This window comes from Anser brachyrhynchus (genome assembly GCF_964034855.1).
Source record: "Anser brachyrhynchus genome assembly, chromosome: 12".
NCBI classification, from domain to species: Eukaryota; Metazoa; Chordata; class Aves; order Anseriformes; family Anatidae; genus Anser; species Anser brachyrhynchus.
Window position 1 is genome coordinate 22,294,256 of NC_137707.1, and position 21,015 is coordinate 22,315,270.

The 21,015-nt window shown below is 47.1% G+C and overlaps 1 long non-coding RNA gene across 1 annotated transcript in view; it reads left to right on the plus strand.

Annotated features, from left to right (window-relative positions):
- The window catches only part of LOC308176322, a 54,911-nt gene that overhangs the window by 15,347 nt on the left and 18,549 nt on the right, over positions 1-21,015 (plus strand). The window contains exons 2-3 of the long non-coding RNA XR_013938228.1: positions 1,776-2,089; positions 13,298-21,008. This is a non-coding gene — a long non-coding RNA (uncharacterized lncRNA). The remainder of the gene's footprint in view (positions 1-1,775; positions 2,090-13,297; positions 21,009-21,015) is intronic.

Genomic DNA, 21,015 nt, shown 5'->3' on the forward strand with positions numbered 1-21,015 from the left:
ATGATCCTGACCATGAACCTAAGCTTCTTTGACCAATTTTCCAGCCCCAATCTATTTGGCATCCCCTTAATCCTACTATCCCTACTCTTCCCAGCCCTACTATTCCCGTCCCCAAACAACCGATGAATCAACAACCGCCTTTCTACTATCCAAACATGACTCCTTCACCTAATCACAAAACAACTAATAGTCCCACTCAACAAAAATGGCCACAAATGAGCCATAATATTTACATCCCTAATAATCATACTTCTTACAATCAACCTTCTAGGCCTCCTTCCATATACATTCACCCCAACCACCCAACTATCTATGAACATAGCCCTAGCCTTCCCACTATGGCTCACCACACTACTAACAGTCATGTTTAACCATGTACGTGCCCCAGGGCCGGCTTAAAGTAGGCTCTATTGTCCCACTTTACTGCTAAATCCGCCTTCCAGAAGTGGTTTCACGCTTCTTTCCGTGTGCCCTATGAATAGGGAATGTAGCCCATTTCTTCCACTCCATAGGCTATACCTTGACCTGTCTTATTAGCGGGGTGCTATTGTGTCCACTGTTGTGCTCTCATTCGAGGTGGGCTGGCGACGGCGGTATGTAGGCTGTGTTGGCAAGGGGTGGTTGGGTTAATCGGGGATTATCGATTGTAGAACAGGCTCCTCTAGGTGGGTTTGGGGCACCGCCAAGTCCTTAGAGTTTTAAGCGTTTGTGCTCGTAGTTCTCTGGCGGATACTTCGGTAAAGTAAGTATCAAGATTTAGGGCCAGGCATAGTGGGGTATCTAATCCCAGTTTGGGCCCTGGCTTTCGTGGGTTTAAATCAGTCGTTAGTTCCTAAGATCATCTTAATGGTGTGTTTAGGTGCATCTTGGGCTTATGACAGCTCAGTTGCATTTTGATCTTAGTTAGCTAGGATAGGCATTTTACCACTCTTTACGCCGTGTCAATAGGACGGTTGATTTGGGTTTCTTGTATGACCGCGGTGGCTGGCACAAGATTTACCAACCCTTGAAGTTAGGCTGTTGCTATAACTAAGTCAAGTTTGCACTCATTGCTTAATGTTAATTACTGCTGAATACCCGTGGGGGCGTGGCTTAGCGAGGCGTCTTGGGCTACTACTTGGGTGTGCCTGATACCCGCTCCTCAAGGCCTGTATGGGGGTAGGTGGTCGAGGGCGTTTACACTGGGGCGCGGATACTTGCATGTATATATTTAGCAAAAACCAACCGTAAGGTTAGGACTAAGTCTTTTGTCCGCAGGCATGTTTTATGCCATCTTGGCAACTTCAGTGCCATGCTTTGTGTTAAGCTATGTGGACGGGGGTGTGGTTAGCTGATAGTTGAGTGGTGAGTGAGAGTGAAGTATATGAAATTATTGCTTGTGTTTACTATTTTTAGTACTGGAGTTTCTCTAAGTCCTAGGACTAGGAGGAAATGGTGTTTCATAGTGTGTAGGCGTCGGGATAGTCCGAGTATCGTCGGGGTATTCCTGCTAGGCCTAGGAAGTGCTGGGGGAAGAACGTTAGGTTTACTCCTGTAAATATTACCCCGAAGTGGGCTTTTGCTCATGTTTGGTGTAGGGTAAACCCAGTGAGTAGTGGGAATCAGTGAGTAAATCCTGCTAGAATGGCAAAGACGGCGCCTATGGATAGGACATAGTGGAAGTGGGCAACTACGTAGTACGTGTCGTGCAGGGCGATGTCTAGGGAAGAGTTTGCAAGAACGATTCCTGTTAATCCTCCGATGGTAAATAGGAAGATAAATCCTAGAGCTCATAGTATTGGGGGGGTCTCATTTGATTGTTCCTCCGTGCAGGGTGGCTAGTCAGCTAAATACTTTGATTCCGGTAGGGATGGCAATGATTATAGTGGCTGATGTAAAGTAGGCTCGGGTATCAACGTCTATTCCTACTGTAAACATGTGGTGAGCTCAGACGATGAATCCTAGGAAGCCGATGGATAGTATGGCTCAGACTATTCCCATGTAGCCGAAGGGCTCCTTCGGCTGAGTAGTACGTGACTACGTGTGAGATGATTCCGAACCCCGGTAGGATCAGAATATAGACTTCTGGGTGTCCGAAGAATCAGAATAGGTGTTGGTACAGGATTGGGTCTCCTCCTCCAGCGGGGTCGAAGAATGTGGTGTTTAGGTTTCGATCAGTTAGTAATATTGTAATACCGGCGGCGAGTACGGGGAGTGATAGAAGGAGTAGGATGGCGGTAATTAGTACGGATCAGACAAATAGTGGGGTTTGGTATTGTGAGAGTGCGGGGGGTTTTATGTTGATGGCTGTGGTGATAAAGTTGATGGCCCCAAGGATGGAGGAGATACCGGCTAAGTGGAGTGAGAAGATAGCCAGGTCTACTGAAGCTCCGGCGTGGGCAAGGTCACCTGCTAGGGGAGGGTAGACAGTTCAGCCTGTGCCGGCGCCAGCTTCTACAGTGGATGAGGCTAGTAGGAGGAGGAATGATGGGGGGAGGAGTCAAAAGCTTATGTTGTTTATTCGCGGGAATGCTATGTCGGGGGCACCGATTATGAGGGGGACTAATCAGTTGCCGAATCCTCCGATCATGATGGGTATGACTATAAAGAAGCTTATTACAAAGGCGTGAGCGGTAACGATTACATTGTAAATTTGGTCGTCGCCTAGGAGAGTTCCTGGTTGTCCTAGTTCTGCGCGGATTAATAGGCTGAGTGCGGTGCCGACTATTCCTGCTCATGCCCCGAAGATGAGGTACAGGGTGCCAATATCCTTATGGTTAGTGGAAAATAGTCATCGGTTGATGAAGGTGACGGGTAAGATGGCTGAGTGTTGAAGCGTTAGGCTGTAGTCCTTTTTACAGAGGTTTAATTCCTCTTCTTATCGGCTCTGTAGTGAAATTCATGTTGAGTTGCAAGCTCATCGATGCGCACTAGGGTGCGTCAGGGTCTTTGTAGGCAGAAGCCAATTGGTTTAGGCATTTAGCTGTTAACTAGAGTTTTGTGGGATCGAAGCCCATCTGTCTAGGGAGGCTTTAGCTTAATTAAAGCGTCTGACTTGCATTCAGAAGATACAGGTTAATATTCTGTAAGTCTTAATGTGCAGAAACTAAGAGGGTTTAACTCTTATTTAAGGCTTTGAAGGCCTTCGGTTTGGGGTGTTATCCTAAGTTTCTAGACAATGGCATGTATTATTGGGGACAGGGGAAGTAAGAGGATTGATAGTGAGGCAAGGACCGCAGTAAGTGTGCTTGGGGCTTTGCTAGTGTATCATTGTTTTATGTGGTTAGAGGAGTTGGGGGGAAGGGTAATTGTTGAGTGGTATGCGAGGCGTAGGTAGAAGAAGAGGCTGAGCAGTGATAGCATGGCAATTGCCATGGCTGCTGGTGTTATTTCCTGTTTAGTTAGTTCTTGGATGATAAGTCACTTTGGTATAAAGCCTGTTAATGGGGGGAGGCCTGCTAGGGATAAAAGTACTAGTATTAGGGTGGCGTTTAGCACTGGGGTTTTTGTTCATGAGGTTGTGATCATGGATAGGTTAAGGGCTTTGATTTTGTTAAGGGCTAGGAATACGGCTGATGTTATGATTGTGTATAGGTAGAAGGTAAGTAAGGCCAATTTGGGGCTGTAAACTAGGATGATGGCGATTCAGCCTAAGTGGGAGATGGACGAGAAGGCTAGGATTTTGCGTGTTTGTGTTTGGTTCAGTCCTATTCAGCCTCCTAGTGCTGTTGAGGCTAGGGCCATGGCGGTGAGTAGAGCTGGGTCGAGGGATTTGGATGTTAGTAGGAGCAGGGTTAGTGGGGGGAATTTTATGAGGGTCGAGAGTAGCAGGGCTGTTATTAGTGGCGATCCTTGTAGTACTTCTGGGAATCAGAAGTGAAATGGCACTAGGCCCAGTTTAATAGCGATTGCTGCTGTCAGTAGTAGACAGGAGGTTGGGTGGTTTATTTGTGTGATGTCTCATTGGCCGGTGACTCAGGCATTGGTTATGCTAGAGAATAGGACCAGGGCGGAAGCAGCTGCTTGGGTTAGGAAGTATTTCGTTGCGGCTTCTACTGCTCGTGGGTGGTGGGATTTGGCAATTAGGGGAATGATGGCTAGTGCGTTGATCTCCAGTCCTGTCCAGGCCAGAACTCAGTGGTTGCTGGAAATTGTGATTGTGGTGCCCAAGATGAGGCTGAAGGTTATGATTGGGGTCGCGTAAGGGTTCATTAGTAGAGGAGGGGGTTAAACCATCATTTTCGGGGTATGGGCCCGATAGCTTGATTAGCTGACTCTACTAGAAAATAATATAAGGGAAGTATGGAGAATTTTGATTTCTCTTGTGTGGGTTCAATTCCTACTTTTCTAAGGTCAACAGGAAATGAGAGGGCTGTTATACCTCTATGTTCACTTTATCATAGTGACCCTTTGTAGTTCAGGCACATTTCCTTATGTAAGGAGGTAGGCCTGCATAGCAGATAGGTATGCTGATGTGTCAGAGGCACAGAGCTAGTGTGAGGGGTAGGAAGTTTTTTCATAGTAGGTGCATTAGTTGGTCATATCGGAATCGTGGGTATGAAGCTCGGACCCATAAGAAACCAGAAGATAGTAGGAGGACTTTTGTGGCTAGGATGACGGGGAATAGTTCTGTGGGTGGCCCTAGGGCGCTTGGGTTTAGGAATATGATGGCTGTAAGTGTATTTATTAGCATAATGTTCGCATATTCAGCTAGGAAGAATAAGGCGAAGGGTCCTGCGGCGTATTCAACGTTAAACCCTGAGACTAGCTCAGATTCACCCTCTGTGAGGTCAAAAGGAGCTCGGTTTGTCTCTGCTAGGGTGGATACGTATCATATTATTGCTAGGGGTCATGAGGAGAAAATGAAGTATAGAGGCTCCTGTGCGACGGCAAAGGAGCTGAGTGTGTAGCTTCCGCTTAGTATGATTATTGATAGCAGGATTATGGCCAGTGTCACTTCGTATGAAATGGTCTGTGCTACTGCCCGTAGGGCTCCGATTAGTGCGTATTTTGAGTTCGAGGCTCAGCCTGATCATAGGACTGAGTAGACGGCTAGGCTTGACATGGCTATTAGGAAGAGAACTCCGAGGTTTAGATCTGCTAGGGGAAATGGGAGTGGTAGTGGTGCTCAAGTGGTGAGGGCTAGGACAAGGGCTAGTATTGGTATCAGAATGAATAGAAGTGGGGAAGAGGTAGAGGGTCGGATGGGCTCTTTGGTAAATAGTTTCAGTCCGTCCGCAAATGGTTGAAGTAGGCCAAAAGGCCCGACAACGTTAGGGCCTTTGCGGGATTGTATGTAGCTTAGGATTTTCCGTTCTACTAGGGTTAGGAAGGCTACGGCAATCAGGATTGGGATGATGTATAGGAGGGATATAACGAGGCAGCTTAGTGTTGTTATTTGAATCATGGGTGAAGCTAGGGAGAGGATTTGAACCTCTGGGGAAAGGGCTTAAGCCTTCTGCACTTGCCGGGCTCTGCCACTCTAGCTGGTCCTTTTCTAGGATTGAAAGTGGTGGGGGAAGGCCCTCTTCACGGTTTAGTTGGTTTCACTGCTTAGAGGGGGGGGGGCGTGCTTGTGGTATTGGCCCCACTTTCCCGGTCCTTTCGTACTGGGGAGAGTGTGTCATAGATAGAAACCGACCTGGATTGCTCCGGTCTGAACTCAGATCACGTAGGACTGTTAATCGTTGAACAAACGAACCCTTAATAGCGGCTGCACCATTAGGATGTCCTGATCCAACATCGAGGTCGTAAACCCCCCTGTCGATATGGGCTCTTGAGGGGGATTGCGCTGTTATCCCTGGGGTAGCTTGGTCCATTAATCAATTATATTGGGTCTGGTCACTGTTAGCACTTTGAGGGGTAGCTCTAGGTAAAGAGGTATGGTCTTGTTTTTGGAGGATTTGTTCTCCTCCAAGGTCGCCCCAACCGAAAAATATCGACCAGGCTCTGCGATGGTAGTGGCCCCAGTGGGGTTGATTGAGGATTCGCGGTGGTCGTTGATTTTTAAGTTCCACAGGGTCTTCTCGTCTTATGTTCACATCCCCGCTTTTGCACGGGGAGATCAATTTCACTGATTATCTGTGAGAGACAGTTAAGACCTCGTTTAGCCATTCATACAAGTCTCGATTTATGGGACAATTGATTGCGCTACCTTTGCACGGTTAGGATACCGCGGCCGTTAAACCTAAGTCACCGGGCAGGCATCACCTTCAATACTTGTTTAATTTGCTGAAGGCTATGTTTTTGGTAAACAGTCGGGCCTTATTAATTTGCCGAGTTCCTTTCACAGATTTTAATCGCTCTTATAGGCGCTCCTGAGTCGGGTTAACAGGGTTAGTTAATACGTGGTCTTGTAGGGGTTTTTGTATCTGTCTAGGTCTGTTAATAATGTTTCTATGTAAGCTTGCGCCGTTAGAGGGGTGTGGCCCTGAGTTACTTATTTTAGCATTAATTCTCCTATATTCATAGGTTGACCTGTTTGTGATAAGGGAATCATCTTATTTTGGTATTTTTAGGTGGTGGAGCTTTGACGCACTCTTTTTTGATGGCTGCTTTAGGGCCCACGGTAGGATCAGTAGTAAGAATTATCCGCTAGTCGAGGTTGTGTCCTTTTTTAATGGAGCTGTCCCTCCATTAAATAGCTCTTAATCATCTCATTAGGGTTCAGGATGTCCGGTAGGGAGGATTAAGGGGGAACTTAGATTCGTTTCACAGGTAACCAGCTATCACCCAGCTCGGTTGGCTTTTCACCTCTACTGACAAGTCATCCCACTCTTTTGCAACAGAGACGGGTTCGCTCTCTTTAACTGCTTGAAAGTAGCTCGCTTGGGTTTCGGGGGGGCAAACTTTAGTTCACTTTGCTTGGTTGTTCTCGCTAAACCATGATGCAAAAGGTACAAGGGTTGATCTTTGCTGTCTGTCGCTTTGATTGTTTCACTGCTATTTCATCTTTCCCTTACGGTACTGGGGTCTCTATCGCGTCTAAGTGTCTTTTCTATCGCCTATACTAAGACTGTAAAATGCTTTAGTTTAATTAGTTTAGTAAATTCTTTAGTTTTGGTGTACTATTTGTGTGGTTGAGCTAGAGGGGGGGCTTCAAGACGATCCGGTCTAGTAGATATCTTTCAGGTGTAAGCTGAGTGCTTTGGTGTTATAGCTACGTCTTGATATTCTAAGTACACCTTCCGGGACACTTACCTTGTTACGACTTACCTCATCTTCAGCGTATTTATGGTATTAGTTATGTGGGATGTGGCTTTTGAGGAGGGTGACGGGCGGTATGTACGTGCCCCAGGGCCGGCTTAAAGTAGGCTCTATTGTCCCACTTTACTGCTAAATCCGCCTTCCAGAAGTGGTTTCACGCTTCTTTCCGTGTGCCCTATGAATAGGGAATGTAGCCCATTTCTTCCACTCCATAGGCTATACCTTGACCTGTCTTATTAGCGGGGTGCTATTGTGTCCACTGTTGTGCTCTCATTCGAGGTGGGCTGGCGACGGCGGTATGTAGGCTGTGTTGGCAAGGGGTGGTTGGGTTAATCGGGGATTATCGATTGTAGAACAGGCTCCTCTAGGTGGGTTTGGGGCACCGCCAAGTCCTTAGAGTTTTAAGCGTTTGTGCTCGTAGTTCTCTGGCGGATACTTCGGTAAAGTAAGTATCAAGATTTAGGGCCAGGCATAGTGGGGTATCTAATCCCAGTTTGGGCCCTGGCTTTCGTGGGTTTAAATCAGTCGTTAGTTCCTAAGATCATCTTAATGGTGTGTTTAGGTGCATCTTGGGCTTATGACAGCTCAGTTGCATTTTGATCTTAGTTAGCTAGGATAGGCATTTTACCACTCTTTACGCCGTGTCAATAGGACGGTTGATTTGGGTTTCTTGTATGACCGCGGTGGCTGGCACAAGATTTACCAACCCTTGAAGTTAGGCTGTTGCTATAACTAAGTCAAGTTTGCACTCATTGCTTAATGTTAATTACTGCTGAATACCCGTGGGGGCGTGGCTTAGCGAGGCGTCTTGGGCTACTACTTGGGTGTGCCTGATACCCGCTCCTCAAGGCCTGTATGGGGGTAGGTGGTCGAGGGCGTTTACACTGGGGCGCGGATACTTGCATGTATATATTTAGCAAAAACCAACCGTAAGGTTAGGACTAAGTCTTTTGTCCGCAGGCATGTTTTATGCCATCTTGGCAACTTCAGTGCCATGCTTTGTGTTAAGCTATGTGGACGGGGGTGTGGTTAGCTGATAGTTGAGTGGTGAGTGAGAGTGAAGTATATGAAATTATTGCTTGTGTTTACTATTTTTAGTACTGGAGTTTCTCTAATAAGTTTAAGTTATTTTGTATGTGTTTGTGTGTATATATACATCGTTCCGATGATGTCATGGAAGGGATGATTAATGGAGTTTTAGAGGTAGTTTGCTGGGATTGGGCGATGAAGGTTTATGCTACATGGTGGTTAGCGAAAGTTTACTGGTTTAGTTTGTGAAGCGCAGGGGTTGCGCTTAATGATTTGTTGTTTTGTGCTATGTCCAACGAGCATTCATCCAATAGCCCCATTTAACCCGGAGGGTGGAGGTAACATTAACTGAATGTGGTCAAAGTGCATCAGTGTCAGGATGATTCCCCATATACGCCAACCGTCTCATCGAGGGACCCTTGAAATATAGGATAGGCCGTGAGGCAGGTGTGTCCAGGCTTAGATTGTGGGACCCCCGAGATCACTGGGAATAGCCACCTGTGAGGTAACCCCGGAAAAAATAAGAGGAACCAGAGGCGCCAAAAAGCTGGAACATGCCGCGATTACGCATTGAGAAGGTGAAAGTACTCACAGATGCCACTTTGAAGGGCAAGGAGGGGTGAGTGAACCCAATGGATGGCCCTGACCGAGGAACCAGAGGCGCAAAAATGTGAGGAGGGCGAGGGGTTTAGGGGGAACGTATGGGCCTGAAGCTAGTCATACCGGACATTATGTGCAACGGGTTGCTGATTTCACGTGAGGAGTACGATTAATAAATCCGTCTGATACGAACTGCATGAGATATGTGGTGGAGAGTTGTTGTTGGAGCATGTCCTGTGAGCATTCATTAAAATGGGGTCTTGTTATGCACTTGAGTGGAGTTGTATTGGGTGTTGTGGGGTATGGTCCTAGAACATTCATGCCGGGTGGTTTGGTAGGAGTGTGTTTAAGGGTTTAATGGCCGTGTACATGTATGGGTTTAGCACCTGCTTATAAGATAGTCCGTATATAATGTATATTACTGGTACTATAGTATGTATGTATATGGGGTATATAAATTTATGCACGAATATGCATAACCAAATACCCCCGCCTCGGGGGGGGAGGGGGGGGGGGTTAAGCATAATGGCATAGATGGGGTAGAATTATTGGGGGCTTGCGGTTAGTTCCTGTAGTTGAGAACAATGGCGGCTTTTCGAGCCGCAGGCCTCGGGTAGTGTCCGGGCAGGAATAATGACTTATTTTATGTTTTTTTTAGGGATTTGCTTTGCGGTGGGTGTTTTGGGTGTGGCGTCGAATCCTTCGCCGTATTATGGGGTTGTTGGTTTGGTGTTAGCGTCTGTGGCGGGGTGCGGGTGGTTGCTGGGCCTTGGGGTTTCGTTCGTGGCTTTAGTGCTGTTTATGGTGTATTTGGGGGGTATGCTGGTGGTGTTTGTTTATTCAGTAGCTTTAGCAGCGGAGCCTTTCCCTGGGGCTTGGGGGGATTGACGGGTGATTGGATGTGCAGTAGCGTTTGTGGCAATTGTTTTTGGGGGGTTGGTGTTTGGGGGGTTTATGGGGGCTTGGAAGTTCGGGGTTTCTACTGTGAATAATGTTGGGGTGTTTGTTGTTCGGTCGGATTTTAGTGGAGTTTCCATGTTTTATTCACATGGGGCAGGGATGTTTTTAGTGGCGGGTTGGGGGCTGTTGTTGACTTTGTTTGTTGTATTGGAGCTTGTGCGGGGGTTGTCGCGGGGTGCTATTCGGGCGGTTTAGGGGTTAGGGTCAGAGAATAGTTTATTGAAAATGCCAGCTTTGGGAGCTGGAGATAAAGGTTTGAGTCCTTTTTTTCTGAGTTTGGGGTACTCTAAGAAGTGGTAAGTCTTCAATCTTTGGTTTACAAGACCAATGTTTTTATAAACTATTAGAGTATTTAGCAGTTGAGTATTTTGTTTTCTAGGGCGCTTGCGGCGGGGAGGAGAAATAGGAGGATAGTGAAGTAGGCGATTGAAGCGAGTTGGCCGATGATGATGAATGGGTGTTCGACGGGTTGGCTTCCTACTCATGTTAGGACGAGGAGGTCGGCGACTAGTACTCAGAATAGGAGCTGGGAGAGTGGTCGGAATGTTATTGCTCGTTGTTTTGATTTGTGCAGGAATGGGATTAGGAATAGGATCAGTACGGAGGCGGCCAGTGCTAATACGCCTCCTAGTTTATTTGGGATTGAACGTAGGATGGCGTAGGCGAATAGGAAGTATCATTCTGGCTTGATGTGTGGTGGGGTTACTAGTGGGTTTGCTGGGGTGAAGTTTTCTGGGTCTCCCAGGAGGTTAACCGCTCATGCTTCTTTCTTATGAGACGTTAGTAAACCAATTACATAGCCTTGTCAAGACTAAATCACAGGTAAAAATCCTGTACATCTCATGTGGCCAACCACTCCCAACTAGGATTCCAAGACGCCTCATCACCCATCATAGAAGAACTCGTTGAATTCCACGACCACGCCCTAATCGTTGCCCTAGCTATCTGCAGCCTAGTTCTCTACCTTTTAGCCCACATACTAACAGAAAAACTCTCGTCCAATGCTGTAGACGCCCAAGAAGTAGAGCTGATCTGGACAATCCTACCTGCTATCGTCCTGGTACTCCTCGCCCTCCCATCCCTACAAATCCTCTACATAATGGATGAAATCGACGAACCAGACCTCACCCTAAAAGCCATCGGCCACCAATGATACTGAAGCTACGAATACACAGACTTCAAAGACCTATCATTCGACTCCTACATAGTGCCCACCCCAGACTTACCCAACGGCCACTTCCGACTGCTAGAAGTTGACCACCGCGTAGTTATCCCAATAGAATCCCCCATCCGCGTGATCATTACTGCAGGAGACGTACTCCACTCCTGAGCAGTCCCAACGCTCGGAGTTAAAACAGACGCAATCCCAGGCCGACTAAACCAAACTTCATTCATTACCACCCGGCCTGGGATTTTTTACGGACAATGCTCAGAAATTTGCGGGGCTAATCACAGCTACATACCCATTGTAGTAGAATCAACCCCACTCCCACATTTCGAGGCCTGATCGTCCCTTCTATCATCATCCTAATCATTAAGAAGCTATGCAACAGCACTAGCCTTTTAAGCTAGCCAAAGAGGGACTTCCCCCTCCTTAATGATATGCCACAGCTTAACCCCGCACCATGATTTTCAATCATAATTATAACCTGATTAACCCTAGCACTCCTCATCCAACCAAAACTACTAGCCTTCACCACAACCAACCCCCCATCAAATAAGACCTCCCTCACTACCAAACCCACACCATGATCCTGACCATGAACCTAAGCTTCTTTGACCAATTTTCCAGCCCCAATCTATTTGGCATCCCCTTAATCCTACTATCCCTACTCTTCCCAGCCCTACTATTCCCGTCCCCAAACAACCGATGAATCAACAACCGCCTTTCTACTATCCAAACATGACTCCTTCACCTAATCACAAAACAACTAATAGTCCCACTCAACAAAAATGGCCACAAATGAGCCATAATATTTACATCCCTAATAATCATACTTCTTACAATCAACCTTCTAGGCCTCCTTCCATATACATTCACCCCAACCACCCAACTATCTATGAACATAGCCCTAGCCTTCCCACTATGGCTCACCACACTACTAACAGTCATGTTTAACCATGTACGTGCCCCAGGGCCGGCTTAAAGTAGGCTCTATTGTCCCACTTTACTGCTAAATCCGCCTTCCAGAAGTGGTTTCACGCTTCTTTCCGTGTGCCCTATGAATAGGGAATGTAGCCCATTTCTTCCACTCCATAGGCTATACCTTGACCTGTCTTATTAGCGGGGTGCTATTGTGTCCACTGTTGTGCTCTCATTCGAGGTGGGCTGGCGACGGCGGTATGTAGGCTGTGTTGGCAAGGGGTGGTTGGGTTAATCGGGGATTATCGATTGTAGAACAGGCTCCTCTAGGTGGGTTTGGGGCACCGCCAAGTCCTTAGAGTTTTAAGCGTTTGTGCTCGTAGTTCTCTGGCGGATACTTCGGTAAAGTAAGTATCAAGATTTAGGGCCAGGCATAGTGGGGTATCTAATCCCAGTTTGGGCCCTGGCTTTCGTGGGTTTAAATCAGTCGTTAGTTCCTAAGATCATCTTAATGGTGTGTTTAGGTGCATCTTGGGCTTATGACAGCTCAGTTGCATTTTGATCTTAGTTAGCTAGGATAGGCATTTTACCACTCTTTACGCCGTGTCAATAGGACGGTTGATTTGGGTTTCTTGTATGACCGCGGTGGCTGGCACAAGATTTACCAACCCTTGAAGTTAGGCTGTTGCTATAACTAAGTCAAGTTTGCACTCATTGCTTAATGTTAATTACTGCTGAATACCCGTGGGGGCGTGGCTTAGCGAGGCGTCTTGGGCTACTACTTGGGTGTGCCTGATACCCGCTCCTCAAGGCCTGTATGGGGGTAGGTGGTCGAGGGCGTTTACACTGGGGCGCGGATACTTGCATGTATATATTTAGCAAAAACCAACCGTAAGGTTAGGACTAAGTCTTTTGTCCGCAGGCATGTTTTATGCCATCTTGGCAACTTCAGTGCCATGCTTTGTGTTAAGCTATGTGGACGGGGGTGTGGTTAGCTGATAGTTGAGTGGTGAGTGAGAGTGAAGTATATGAAATTATTGCTTGTGTTTACTATTTTTAGTACTGGAGTTTCTCTAAGTCCTAGGACTAGGAGGAAATGGTGTTTCATAGTGTGTAGGCGTCGGGATAGTCCGAGTATCGTCGGGGTATTCCTGCTAGGCCTAGGAAGTGCTGGGGGAAGAACGTTAGGTTTACTCCTGTAAATATTACCCCGAAGTGGGCTTTTGCTCATGTTTGGTGTAGGGTAAACCCAGTGAGTAGTGGGAATCAGTGAGTAAATCCTGCTAGAATGGCAAAGACGGCGCCTATGGATAGGACATAGTGGAAGTGGGCAACTACGTAGTACGTGTCGTGCAGGGCGATGTCTAGGGAAGAGTTTGCAAGAACGATTCCTGTTAATCCTCCGATGGTAAATAGGAAGATAAATCCTAGAGCTCATAGGGGGGGGTCTCATTTGATTGTTCCTCCGTGCAGGGTGGCTAGTCAGCTAAATACTTTGATTCCGGTAGGGATGGCAATGATTATAGTGGCTGATGTAAAGTAGGCTCGGGTATCAACGTCTATTCCTACTGTAAACATGTGGTGAGCTCAGACGATGAATCCTAGGAAGCCGATGGATAGTATGGCTCAGACTATTCCCATGTAGCCGAAGGGCTCCTTCGGCTGAGTAGTACGTGACTACGTGTGAGATGATTCCGAACCCCGGTAGGATCAGAATATAGACTTCTGGGTGTCCGAAGAATCAGAATAGGTGTTGGTACAGGATTGGGTCTCCTCCTCCAGCGGGGTCGAAGAATGTGGTGTTTAGGTTTCGATCAGTTAGTAATATTGTAATACCGGCGGCGAGTACGGGGAGTGATAGAAGGAGTAGGATGGCGGTAATTAGTACGGATCAGACAAATAGTGGGGTTTGGTATTGTGAGAGTGCGGGGGGTTTTATGTTGATGGCTGTGGTGATAAAGTTGATGGCCCCAAGGATGGAGGAGATACCGGCTAAGTGGAGTGAGAAGATAGCCAGGTCTACTGAAGCTCCGGCGTGGGCAAGGTCACCTGCTAGGGGAGGGTAGACAGTTCAGCCTGTGCCGGCGCCAGCTTCTACAGTGGATGAGGCTAGTAGGAGGAGGAATGATGGGGGGAGGAGTCAAAAGCTTATGTTGTTTATTCGCGGGAATGCTATGTCGGGGGCACCGATTATGAGGGGGACTAATCAGTTGCCGAATCCTCCGATCATGATGGGTATGACTATAAAGAAGCTTATTACAAAGGCGTGAGCGGTAACGATTACATTGTAAATTTGGTCGTCGCCTAGGAGAGTTCCTGGTTGTCCTAGTTCTGCGCGGATTAATAGGCTGAGTGCGGTGCCGACTATTCCTGCTCATGCCCCGAAGATGAGGTACAGGGTGCCAATATCCTTATGGTTAGTGGAAAATAGTCATCGGTTGATGAAGGTGACGGGTAAGATGGCTGAGTGTTGAAGCGTTAGGCTGTAGTCCTTTTTACAGAGGTTTAATTCCTCTTCTTATCGGCTCTGTAGTGAAATTCATGTTGAGTTGCAAGCTCATCGATGCGCACTAGGGTGCGTCAGGGTCTTTGTAGGCAGAAGCCAATTGGTTTAGGCATTTAGCTGTTAACTAGAGTTTTGTGGGATCGAAGCCCATCTGTCTAGGGAGGCTTTAGCTTAATTAAAGCGTCTGACTTGCATTCAGAAGATACAGGTTAATATTCTGTAAGTCTTAATGTGCAGAAACTAAGAGGGTTTAACTCTTATTTAAGGCTTTGAAGGCCTTCGGTTTGGGGTGTTATCCTAAGTTTCTAGACAATGGCATGTATTATTGGGGACAGGGGAAGTAAGAGGATTGATAGTGAGGCAAGGACCGCAGTAGGTGTGCTTGGGGCTTTGCTAGTGTATCATTGTTTTATGTGGTTAGAGGAGTTGGGGGGAAGGGTAATTGTTGAGTGGTATGCGAGGCGTAGGTAGAAGAAGAGGCTGAGCAGTGATAGCATGGAAATTGCCATGGCTGCTGGTGTTATTTCCTGTTTAGTTAGTTCTTGGATGATAAGTCACTTTGGTATAAAGCCTGTTAATGGGGGGAGGCCTGCTAGGGATAAAAGTACTAGTATTAGGGTGGCGTTTAGCACTGGGGTTTTTGTTCATGAGGTTGTGATCATGGATAGGTTAAGGGCTTTGATTTTGTTAAGGGCTAGGAATACGGCTGATGTTATGATTGTGTATAGGTAGAAGGTAAGTAAGGCCAATTTGGGGCTGTAAACTAGGATGATGGCGATTCAGCCTAAGTGGGAGATGGACGAGAAGGCTAGGATTTTGCGTGTTTGTGTTTGGTTCAGTCCTATTCAGCCTCCTAGTGCTGTTGAGGCTAGGGCCATGGCGGTGAGTAGAGCTGGGTCGAGGGATTTGGATGTTAGTAGGAGCAGGGTTAGTGGGGGGAATTTTATGAGGGTCGAGAGTAGCAGGGCTGTTATTAGTGGCGATCCTTGTAGTACTTCTGGGAATCAGAAGTGAAATGGCACTAGGCCCAGTTTAATAGCGATTGCTGCTGTCAGTAGTAGACAGGAGGTTGGGTGGTTTATTTGTGTGATGTCTCATTGGCCGGTGACTCAGGCATTGGTTATGCTAGAGAATAGGACCAGGGCGGAAGCAGCTGCTTGGGTTAGGAAGTATTTCGTTGCGGCTTCTACTGCTCGTGGGTGGTGGGATTTGGCAATTAGGGGAATGATGGCTAGTGCGTTGATCTCCAGTCCTGTCCAGGCCAGAACTCAGTGGTTGCTGGAAATTGTGATTGTGGTGCCCAAGATGAGGCTGAAGGTTATGATTGGGGTCGCGTAAGGGTTCATTAGTAGAGGAGGGGGTTAAACCATCATTTTCGGGGTATGGGCCCGATAGCTTGATTAGCTGACTCTACTAGAAAATAATATAAGGGAAGTATGGAGAATTTTGATTTCTCTTGTGTGGGTTCAATTCCTACTTTTCTAAGGTCAACAGGAAATGAGAGGGCTGTTATACCTCTATGTTCACTTTATCATAGTGACCCTTTGTAGTTCAGGCACATTTCCTTATGTAAGGAGGTAGGCCTGCATAGCAGATAGGTATGCTGATGTGTCAGAGGCACAGAGCTAGTGTGAGGGGTAGGAAGTTTTTTCATAGTAGGTGCATTAGTTGGTCATATCGGAATCGTGGGTATGAAGCTCGGACCCATAAGAAACCAGAAGATAGTAGGAGGACTTTTGTGGCTAGGATGACGGGGAATAGTTCTGTGGGTGGCCCTAGGGCGCTTGGGTTTAGGAATATGATGGCTGTAAGTGTATTTATTAGCATAATGTTCGCATATTCAGCTAGGAAGAATAAGGCGAAGGGTCCTGCGGCGTATTCAACGTTAAACCCTGAGACTAGCTCAGATTCACCCTCTGTGAGGTCAAAAGGAGCTCGGTTTGTCTCTGCTAGGGTGGATACGTATCATATTATTGCTAGGGGTCATGAGGAGAAAATGAAGTATAGAGGCTCCTGTGCGACGGCAAAGGAGCTGAGTGTGTAGCTTCCGCTTAGTATGATTATTGATAGCAGGATTATGGCCAGTGTCACTTCGTATGAAATGGTCTGTGCTACTGCCCGTAGGGCTCCGATTAGTGCGTATTTTGAGTTCGAGGCTCAGCCTGATCATAGGACTGAGTAGACGGCTAGGCTTGACATGGCTATTAGGAAGAGAACTCCGAGGTTTAGATCTGCTAGGGGAAATGGGAGTGGTAGTGGTGCTCAAGTGGTGAGGGCTAGGACAAGGGCTAGTATTGGTATCAGAATGAATAGAAGTGGGGAAGAGGTAGAGGGTCGGATGGGCTCTTTGGTAAATAGTTTCAGTCCGTCCGCAAATGGTTGAAGTAGGCCAAAAGGCCCGACAACGTTAGGGCCTTTGCGGGATTGTATGTAGCTTAGGATTTTCCGTTCTACTAGGGTTAGGAAGGCTACGGCAATCAGGATTGGGATGATGTATAGGAGGGATATAACGAGGCAGCTTAGTGTTGTTATTTGAATCATGGGTGAAGCTAGGGAGAGGATTTGAACCTCTGGGGAAAGGGCTTAAGCCTTCTGCACTTGCCGGGCTCTGCCACTCTAGCTGGTCCTTTTCTAGGATTGAAAGTGGTGGGGGAAGGCCCTCTTCACGGTTTAGTTGGTTTCACTGCTTAGAGGGGGGGGGCGTGCTTGTGGTATTGGCCCCACTTTCCCGGTCCTTTCGTACTGGGGAGAGTGTGTCATAGATAGAAACCGACCTGGATTGCTCCGGTCTGAACTCAGATCACGTAGGACTGTTAATCGTTGAACAAACGAACCCTTAATAGCGGCTGCACCATTAGGATGTCCTGATCCAACATCGAGGTCGTAAACCCCCCTGTCGATATGGGCTCTTGAGGGGGATTGCGCTGTTATCCCTGGGGTAGCTTGGTCCATTAATCAATTATATTGGGTCTGGTCACTGTTAGCACTTTGAGGGGTAGCTCTAGGTAAAGAGGTATGGTCTTGTTTTTGGAGGATTTGTTCTCCTCCAAGGTCGCCCCAACCGAAAAATATCGACCAGGCTCTGCGATGGTAGTGGCCCCAGTGGGGTTGATTGAGGATTCGTGGTGGTCGTTGATTTTTAAGTTCCACAGGGTCTTCTCGTCTTATGTTCACATCCCCGCTTTTGCACGGGGAGATCAATTTCACTGATTATCTGTGAGAGACAGTTAAGACCTCGTTTAGCCATTCATACAAGTCTCGATTTATGGGACAATTGATTGCGCTACCTTTGCACGGTTAGGATACCGCGGCCGTTAAACCTAAGTCACCGGGCAGGCATCACCTTCAATACTTGTTTAATTTGCTGAAGGCTATGTTTTTGGTAGACAGTCGGGCCTTATTAATTTGCCGAGTTCCTTTCACAGATTTTAATCGCTCTTATAGGCGCTCCTGAGTCGGGTTAACAGGGTTAGTTAATACGTGGTCTTGTAGGGGTTTTTGTATCTGTCTAGGTCTGTTAATAATGTTTCTATGTAAGCTTGCGCCGTTAGAGGGGTGTGGCCCTGAGTTACTTATTTTAGCATTAATTCTCCTATATTCATAGGTTGACCTGTTTGTGATAAGGGAATCATCTTATTTTGGTATTTTTAGGTGGTGGAGCTTTGACGCACTCTTTTTTGATGGCTGCTTTAGGGCCCACGGTAGGATCAGTAGTAAGAATTATCCGCTAGTCGAGGTTGTGTCCTTTTTTAATGGAGCTGTCCCTCCATTAAATAGCTCTTAATCATCTCATTAGGGTTCAGGATGTCCGGTAGGGAGGATTAAGGGGGAACTTAGATTCGTTTCACAGGTAACCAGCTATCACCCAGCTCGGTTGGCTTTTCACCTCTACTGACAAGTCATCCCACTCTTTTGCAACAGAGACGGGTTCGCTCTCTTTAACTGCTTGAAAGTAGCTCGCTTGGGTTTCGGGGGGGCAAACTTTAGTTCACTTTGCTTGGTTGTTCTCGCTAAACCATGATGCAAAAGGTACAAGGGTTGATCTTTGCTGTCTGTCGCTTTGATTGTTTCACTGCTATTTCATCTTTCCCTTACGGTACTGGGGTCTCTATCGCGTCTAAGTGTCTTTTCTATCGCCTATACTAAGACTGTAAAATGCTTTAGTTTAATTAGTTTAGTAAATTCTTTAGTTTTGGTGTACTATTTGTGTGGTTGAGCTAGAGGGGGGGCTTCAAGACGATCCGGTCTAGTAGATATCTTTCAGGTGTAAGCTGAGTGCTTTGGTGTTATAGCTACGTCTTGATATTCTAAGTACACCTTCCGGTACACTTACCTTGTTACGACTTACCTCATCTTCAGCGTATTTATGGTATTAGTTATGTGGGATGTGGCTTTTGAGGAGGGTGACGGGCGGTATGTACGTGCCCCAGGGCCGGCTTAAAGTAGGCTCTATTGTCCCACTTTACTGCTAAATCCGCTTTCCAGAAGTGGTTTCACGCTTCTTTCCGTGTGCCCTATGAATAGGGAATGTAGCCCATTTCTTCCACTCCATAGGCTATACCTTGACCTGTCTTATTAGCGGGGTGCTATTGTGTCCACTGTTGTGCTCTCATTCGAGGTGGGCTGGCGACGGCGGTATGTAGGCTGTGTTGGCAAGGGGTGGTTGGGTTAATCGGGGATTATCGATTGTAGAACAGGCTCCTCTAGGTGGGTTTGGGGCACCGCCAAGTCCTTAGAGTTTTAAGCGTTTGTGCTCGTAGTTCTCTGGCGGATACTTCGGTAAAGTAAGTATCAAGATTTAGGGCCAGGCATAGTGGGGTATCTAATCCCAGTTTGGGCCCTGGCTTTCGTGGGTTTAAATCAGTCGTTAGTTCCTAAGATCATCTTAATGGTGTGTTTAGGTGCATCTTGGGCTTATGACAGCTCAGTTGCATTTTGATCTTAGTTAGCTAGGATAGGCATTTTACCACTCTTTACGCCGTGTCAATAGGACGGTTGATTTGGGTTTCTTGTATGACCGCGGTGGCTGGCACAAGATTTACCAACCCTTGAAGTTAGGCTGTTGCTATAACTAAGTCAAGTTTGCACTCATTGCTTAATGTTAATTACTGCTGAATACCCGTGGGGGCGTGGCTTAGCGAGGCGTCTTGGGCTACTACTTGGGTGTGCCTGATACCCGCTCCTCAAGGCCTGTATGGGGGTAGGTGGTCGAGGGCGTTTACACTGGGGCGCGGATACTTGCATGTATATATTTAGCAAAAACCAACCGTAAGGTTAGGACTAAGTCTTTTGTCCGCAGGCATGTTTTATGCCATCTTGGCAACTTCAGTGCCATGCTTTGTGTTAAGCTATGTGGACGGGGGTGTGGTTAGCTGATAGTTGAGTGGTGAGTGAGAGTGAAGTATATGAAATTATTGCTTGTGTTTACTATTTTTAGTACTGGAGTTTCTCTAAGTCCTAGGACTAGGAGGAAATGGTGTTTCATAGTGTGTAGGCGTCGGGATAGTCCGAGTATCGTCGGGGTATTCCTGCTAGGCCTAGGAAGTGCTGGGGGAAGAACGTTAGGTTTACTCCTGTAAATATTACCCCGAAGTGGGCTTTTGCTCATGTTTGGTGTAGGGTAAACCCAGTGAGTAGTGGGAATCAGTGAGTAAATCCTGCTAGAATGGCAAAGACGGCGCCTATGGATAGGACATAGTGGAAGTGGGCAACTACGTAGTACGTGTCGTGCAGGGCGATGTCTAGGGAAGAGTTTGCAAGAACGATTCCTGTTAATCCTCCGATGGTAAATAGGAAGATAAATCCTAGAGCTCATAGGGGGGGGTCTCATTTGATTGTTCCTCCGTGCAGGGTGGCTAGTCAGCTAAATACTTTGATTCCGGTAGGGATGGCAATGATTATAGTGGCTGATGTAAAGTAGGCTCGGGTATCAACGTCTATTCCTACTGTAAACATGTGGTGAGCTCAGACGATGAATCCTAGGAAGCCGATGGATAGTATGGCTCAGACTATTCCCATGTAGCCGAAGGGCTCCTTTTTGCCTGAGTAGTACGTGACTACGTGTGAGATGATTCCGAACCCCGGTAGGATCAGAATATAGACTTCTGGGTGTCCGAAGAATCAGAATAGGTGTTGGTACAGGATTGGGTCTCCTCCTCCAGCGGGGTCGAAGAATGTGGTGTTTAGGTTTCGATCAGTTAGTAATATTGTAATACCGGCGGCGAGTACGGGGAGTGATAGAAGGAGTAGGATGGCGGTAATTAGTACGGATCAGACAAATAGTGGGGTTTGGTATTGTGAGAGTGCGGGGGGTTTTATGTTGATGGCTGTGGTGATAAAGTTGATGGCCCCAAGGATGGAGGAGATACCGGCTAAGTGGAGTGAGAAGATAGCCAGGTCTACTGAAGCTCCGGCGTGGGCAAGGTCACCTGCTAGGGGAGGGTAGACAGTTCAGCCTGTGCCGGCGCCAGCTTCTACAGTGGATGAGGCTAGTAGGAGGAGGAATGATGGGGGGAGGAGTCAAAAGCTTATGTTGTTTATTCGCGGGAATGCTATGTCGGGGGCACCGATTATGAGGGGGACTAATCAGTTGCCGAATCCTCCGATCATGATGGGTATGACTATAAAGAAGCTTATTACAAAGGCGTGAGCG